Source organism: Gigantopelta aegis, chromosome 12 (assembly GCF_016097555.1).
Source record: "Gigantopelta aegis isolate Gae_Host chromosome 12, Gae_host_genome, whole genome shotgun sequence".
NCBI lineage: Eukaryota > Metazoa > Mollusca > Gastropoda > Neomphalida > Peltospiridae > Gigantopelta > Gigantopelta aegis.
The window spans coordinates 33,997,127-34,003,442 of record NC_054710.1 but is presented as its reverse complement, the minus strand read 5'-3'; positions in this window follow the sequence as shown (position 1 = coordinate 34,003,442).

Below are 6,316 nucleotides of genomic sequence, written 5' to 3'. Positions count from 1 at the left end.
ACGCCTTTGGCCTATCCTACTAAACTGATCAGTGGACGAATCATCTAGTTCCATTGTGTTTATTAGTGCAAATTGTACCTCTCAAACCACACGGTCCCGTAGGTAGTAGCAGTCATCATTTATGGCAGAATATTACCTTGGACGCGACTTCGGGTTAGTTGTCACTACGGTGTTGCGTTTTTGACAAATGCCAAGTAAGAAACCAAAGTTAAATGGAAACGTTTATTTTGAAGTAAGTAAAGTACACCTTATTCATTATGTTTATTACTAGCTTTGTTATTGTAAAATTATTTGAGTTGCGAACATGAACGAAATTCGTTTACATCTCGTACGCGTTTTCGCAGTGACCGGACAATCATGACTTTTATTTTTTAGTTGTTAAGTGTTTAATGTGTATTTAACCAAATATATTTTTCGATTTTGATTCGTGGAAAGATATCAACTGTATTTCATTTTTAAATGAAATTTGCAACATGTCAAAAGTCCGACAAAACGTCAAACGCACACCCACCTCCCAAGCTAAGTGTTTTTAAATTGCATCATTTTATCCATATTTGAGTGTCGTTGTTATTTAACAGTTTATTTTTTATTTTTCCATATTTAATAGCGAACAGAATACAACAAAGACTTTTACCTCAATCCCCCCTTGGGGCCCAATTTGACCCATGGGTTTGACCCATGAGATTCACTGCATCATGTAAACTTGTACGTACAGGTATATGTAACAATGAATGAATGAATGTTTAACGACACCCCAGCACGGAAAATACATCGGCTATTGGATGTCAAACAATGGTAATGGGAAAGTATATGTAACAGTGCATGATTAATAAAGGACAACAGTAACATTATTTTAACATTTGGTGATGGGCACATTTTCATTTATGACAGGTCACTTCGACAAGCACCGCCAAACAATTATTTCCAGGCCTTCAGCTGAAAGTGAAAGTTGAAAACCAGTGAAGTGTTCTGAAGGGAATGTGTTCGAGAACAATTTAACTGATTTTCATTGAATCCTAAACAAAAACACTAATTTTTTATGACTTTTTTTTTTGACGCTGAAACTATCTCGACTGTAAAAAAAAATCTATAGTATGTTGTAGTCACTCCAATCTAATTAAAATTAGCTCCACTATTACATGTGGATCTAACAGCAGCCAGTTGGAGCTCATGTCCACGAATCAAAACCTTACTTGCAGAATCATGCCAGTGAGGTCTGTTTTGTCTTTTGAATAAGTATCAGGATTCAAGTGACTTGCAACTTCATGTCGAATATCATACTTGTGACAAATTGCTATAATTCTCAGCTGGTTTTGCATTTGTCCTACATACTGATTTTCAGATAAATTACAGGTGATTAGATATACCACATGTTTATAATCACAGTTCATATCTGTCCGACTTTGATATTCAATATTCGACTGAGTTTTAAGTCACAAGTGCCAGAGGAATCAGTGCTTATTTGGGGTGGTTGATTATGCTGCAATTTTTATGGTTTATAGTCTTCAGTTGCCCTAAGGTGATTTTCTCAATCTCGAACAGTTTCAGATTTAATTTTTCTTAATAACCGTTAAGAATATATCCTAGGTTTTAAAGCACTAAATAAAAGTGAACAAGCCTTATTGAAATTCTCTTTGTTACTCAAATTTCTGTGAAATCTAATAATCGGAGATTTAACAATGCTTTTACAGGAGTAGCGTGGGTGAAAAGACTTGCAGTGGAGTAGTTGGTGTGTGTCTGTGGGTTTGAAAAACACTTTGTAGTCTAGGTAACCTGATGTTTCAAACTGTGTACATTTATAAATTGTTACATCCAAAACGTCAACTGATTTATCTGATATTGTGGCCTTAAGTTTGATATTGTAATCCTGTTGAGTTAATAGCTCAAAAAAGTTCCCAAATTCATGTTTGGAATGTGGCCAAATGATAAGTATATCGTCGAGATATCTAAGGTACAAACGAGGTGTTTTACTCGATTTCTTTAAAGCAGCATCTTCACATTCGGTGACATAGATAGATGCACAATTTGGACTAAAACGTTTGCCCATAGCACAACCACACACTTGCTGATACATTTCTCCATCAAACTCAAAATCATTTCCTTTCAGGGGTAACTCTACCAGGTCAATAAGTTTTTATCTGGTCTGTTTGGATCTGGGTACCGAATCAATTACCGCATCAATACTTGTGTTGGTGTACATGGAGTCAATATCAAGGGTAACCAAAAGAATTAATCTTGGAATTTTGTTTTTTATAATTTTGATAGAAGATCTTCAGTATTTTTCACAAAACTTTCATGTCTATTTGCAATGGGTTTTAAGTGAAAGTCTATATATTCTTAAATATTGTACGATTCTGATCCACAGTCTGAAATGATTGGACAACCGGGTGGTGTGTTAATATCGGTCCATGTATCGAATGGCTTGTGGATTTTTGGAAGTAGATAAAAAAAAATTCCGGGTTTGCGATTCTGGCTTCTAAATATTTTACTTGCTTTTTATTAATATGTCCCTGAAGTTTTAGACTTTGAATAATTATATTGAACTTTTTACAATTCTCAGGCCAAATAGCTCTGTCTAATTTTTAGGTAGTACTTTGTATTATTAAGCTGTTGATGGGCTTCCCGGATATAGTTCTCCTTTGATAGAATGACAGTGGCTGACCCCTTATCTGCAGGTATTATAACAATTTTGCGGTTTTTGCGTTGTTTGGTGATTTTGCTGTCGGCTAGTTTCATTTGGTGCTAAAAAAAAACAACCTGCCGTATCCATTACGCCATTGCCAAGTTTAGCCTCTAAGCCTGTTTTTGGTGTGTGTGTGTGTGTGGGGGGGGGGGGGGGGGGGGTTAAAATTCAGATCCCTGTCCAGTAATGATTTTTCAGCGGATGTTAGAAGGTTAGTATCAGGGTGGACATTACTCTTTCCCGGCCTTAGTTTAAATTTAAGTACCTCATCCAACTGCGATAAAGTTCATTGGCAGTTGTTTCTGTTTAGTGTATGTTGTTCTGCCCAACCTTAAAATCACACGCGTGAAGCGCAGGTATAATTTTGATATCTCACATTGTTTTTGCCGCCAAATTTATTTGGTTGAGGCAGGTTTTTTGACTAGCCAAAAGTCTGTCCGACAAGTTAAGCTCGATGAAAATATATTTTCGATCTCGAGAATCGTTTCCAGATTTGTTGCACTGGTTGGATTTAGGTCTTTTGAATTGATACCAGTGTTCGAAAATGGTTAAAATTGGCGCTTGGATAACATTCTACTTGCACTTCAGGATGCTTGTCCAAATTAATTCTGGAGAGATTTGATGAGCAAAGGAGAAGAGGATTTTTTTTTTCTTAATTTCAAGAAGGCGCCATTGAGATTTGTCCAAAACGTTGTGCTGAAATTGATTGAATTTTGTTTGCCGAAAATTTGTATCCCGCCCTGAGTTGCGATTCGGGGCGGTGAAAGACTTTAATGCGACAGCAAAAGAAGTTCCAGACGATGTACTGAATTACCTTTAGTACTGTTAGTCCGTGAGTTAGATGTGAGAGGTGGGTGGGTGGCGAGTTAGGTAGTGGTGTTAGATGAGATGCAGTGGACCGTTTGGCAATAGACGGTCAGGACGTTTGGAAAGAGTGTTAACCGGTTGGGTTCGTGCTCGTTTTTGTCTTTGTGGCATAGGAGTAGTAGTTTGACAAGAATTACCCACACTATTCCCTGTTTGAGGAAGAAGGTCCGAAAGATAACGGGAAAATCGGTTAACTTTATTTTGTAATTTTTTCTTCCCTACTTGATAGCGGTAAATTGAGCACTATCGAAGTCTAAGTATTTAGATGGCATGGCCGAAATAATCTTAGACTTCAGTAGTTTTAGACAGTTAGAATAATGCTTAATTAACACGTCAATGGTTTGATTGACTCAATTTTGATTTGTCAAGTTTAGGTCCAAAGTAATGTCTGAGTTCGGACGTGCTGGTTTGATGAAGGAGTTGAGCTCCTTTGGATTTCTGGAATAAACCGTTCTCAACAAGTTTGTCTTCGTTTTCCATTTAATTATTGTCATAGTAAGTGAATCAACAAATGTCAAGCTTAGCCTACCCAGGGGCAGGTTGATGTATTCCAGAGCCACATTTTCTTTATTGATATACAGTAGATGTGTCGGGACTGAATGGGTACCAGTATTCCTGAAAGTGTGAAGATCGCTTATTTGCTGCACCTTGCTGCTGTTAAAAATATCCCTTTTATATAATAGTAAAGATAAACTGTGGCCGCTTAATACAAGTGATCGCTGTTTGTGTGACCTCTATGACAAGTTTCACTGTGTGTGTGTAGAGGGGGGGGGGGGGGGGGGTTCCTGTACACCAAATAATTGCATATAGAATATAATTTACGTGAAATCTGGTCATAAACATTTCAGTAAATGAACTTGTAACCACTCTCTTCGATATTCCAGCGGTGTTCTGTCAGTTGCACGAACTATTCATACTTTGTGATCACACGTTGCATTACTAGCATTCTTGGTCACGTGCTCCTGTTTGACGTAATTTTTCTTACCAATGGACTCTAAAACTATTGTATGGATTCTCATCACTTGGAAAAATACTTTTGTTAGTATCTGATCATTGTCAGTGTGATACCACGCCTCTAAGCAAATGAACTTCTTCGAACGATGGGTATGATTGAGGTTAGAATGGCACAAAAGCTGTTGCTAGTAATTTTGATCTTCATCGGAACACTATATGCAATGTCTGCGGAGATATTCTCGACAGTTTAAGAGTACTAGGGATCTTCCATGTTTAGGGAGTCGACATGTGACTTCACATCGGCAAATCGTCATTATTAAGCCGTAGCACATATGGAATCATTTGGAAATGACAAGTTTAACATCCCAATGCATCCCTAAATTAAGGCCAATCAGTGGATGAACTGTACGCAACCGATTAGATAATCACAAAGTACGACCATGACCGCACATCAATACGTTGTTCTGTTACATCGTCACCGACGGCGCACTAAGCATTGTGTAGACCGTACATCAGGTTCAGAAGGCAGGAGAGGATCACTGTACCTATAACAGATAAATAGTACATCTATGTTAATCACAATATTTAAAAAAAACCCCATATGTCTCAATGAAATTTTAATGATGCACAGGAACGTTTTTGCCTGAATATATATATATATATATATATATAGAGAGAGAGAGAGAGAGAGAGAGAGAGAGAGAGAGAGAGAGAGAGAGAGAGAGAGAGAGAGAGAGAGAGAGAGAGAGAGAGAGAGAGATTATTGCATTCGCGGGATCACCCTACGGAATTTAAGAAACGAGTTTGGGATTTAAACAATTTCCATTGAGTTTCATTAATTTCGTTTCTTACACACCCGTTGGTGAGAACATCATTCGTTATTTTTGATAACACATACTCGTGAGTTCGATACGTTTTCAAACAACGAGTTGTAAGATAAATGGTATCTAACGGACACGAATGTATTATTGTATTTCTTACATATCCTTTTGAGGTTTTATTCAAATTGTAGCATCTTTTTCGACTAAAAGTTATTTACAGTTGTTGCACTTGTAGCTAACGTACGCGTCACAGACACATGATTGTCAAGTTAACTATATGTCACAGTGTAATCGATTTCCACCGTGTTGTTTTTCATTAGATGTATGGCACTGGTGAACTGGTCATCACCTAGTATCAGACAGTCGTATGTCTTGAAATTGTTAACACGCGTATGCGTGTAAACAACTATAAGTTATCAAACATAACGGTTGATGTTCTCATGAACGGGCGTGTAAGACGTTATAGTAACGCGGAATGATGTCAGTATCATAGCCGTGACTGTAGTGACGTCAGAAGTGTGCTATAACAGTTTTCCAATGTGTTATACAAATATGACATTTGTGTTACCATTTTAATTTTATTGCAGATCATATGGGTAATATGTGTGTATGTATGTATATACATATATGTATGTAATGTATATATAATTTCTTTACCATTGTCAGTAATGTTCTATTAGTTAAATACTTTCAGTGTTGTAAGTTTAAATCGATTAACATATCTGTCCATCTCTATCTCTTGTCTCTCAGATGGATGAAATTACGGAAATGGAGGACGTGAAGAGTGTCATGGAAATGGAGGATATCAAGACTGCCATGGAAATGCAGACTAGGAACCCAGGAGATGGGGCCAGTGATGCCGATGACGCATCGCCTGCCGCCGGACATGTACGTGACTATGACGACGAGGATACGGGGACACCACCCACAGTAAGCACCCTTGAAAAAACAGCACGCAACACGGGCATTCAGAGAAGCCCTGTAAGCTTTG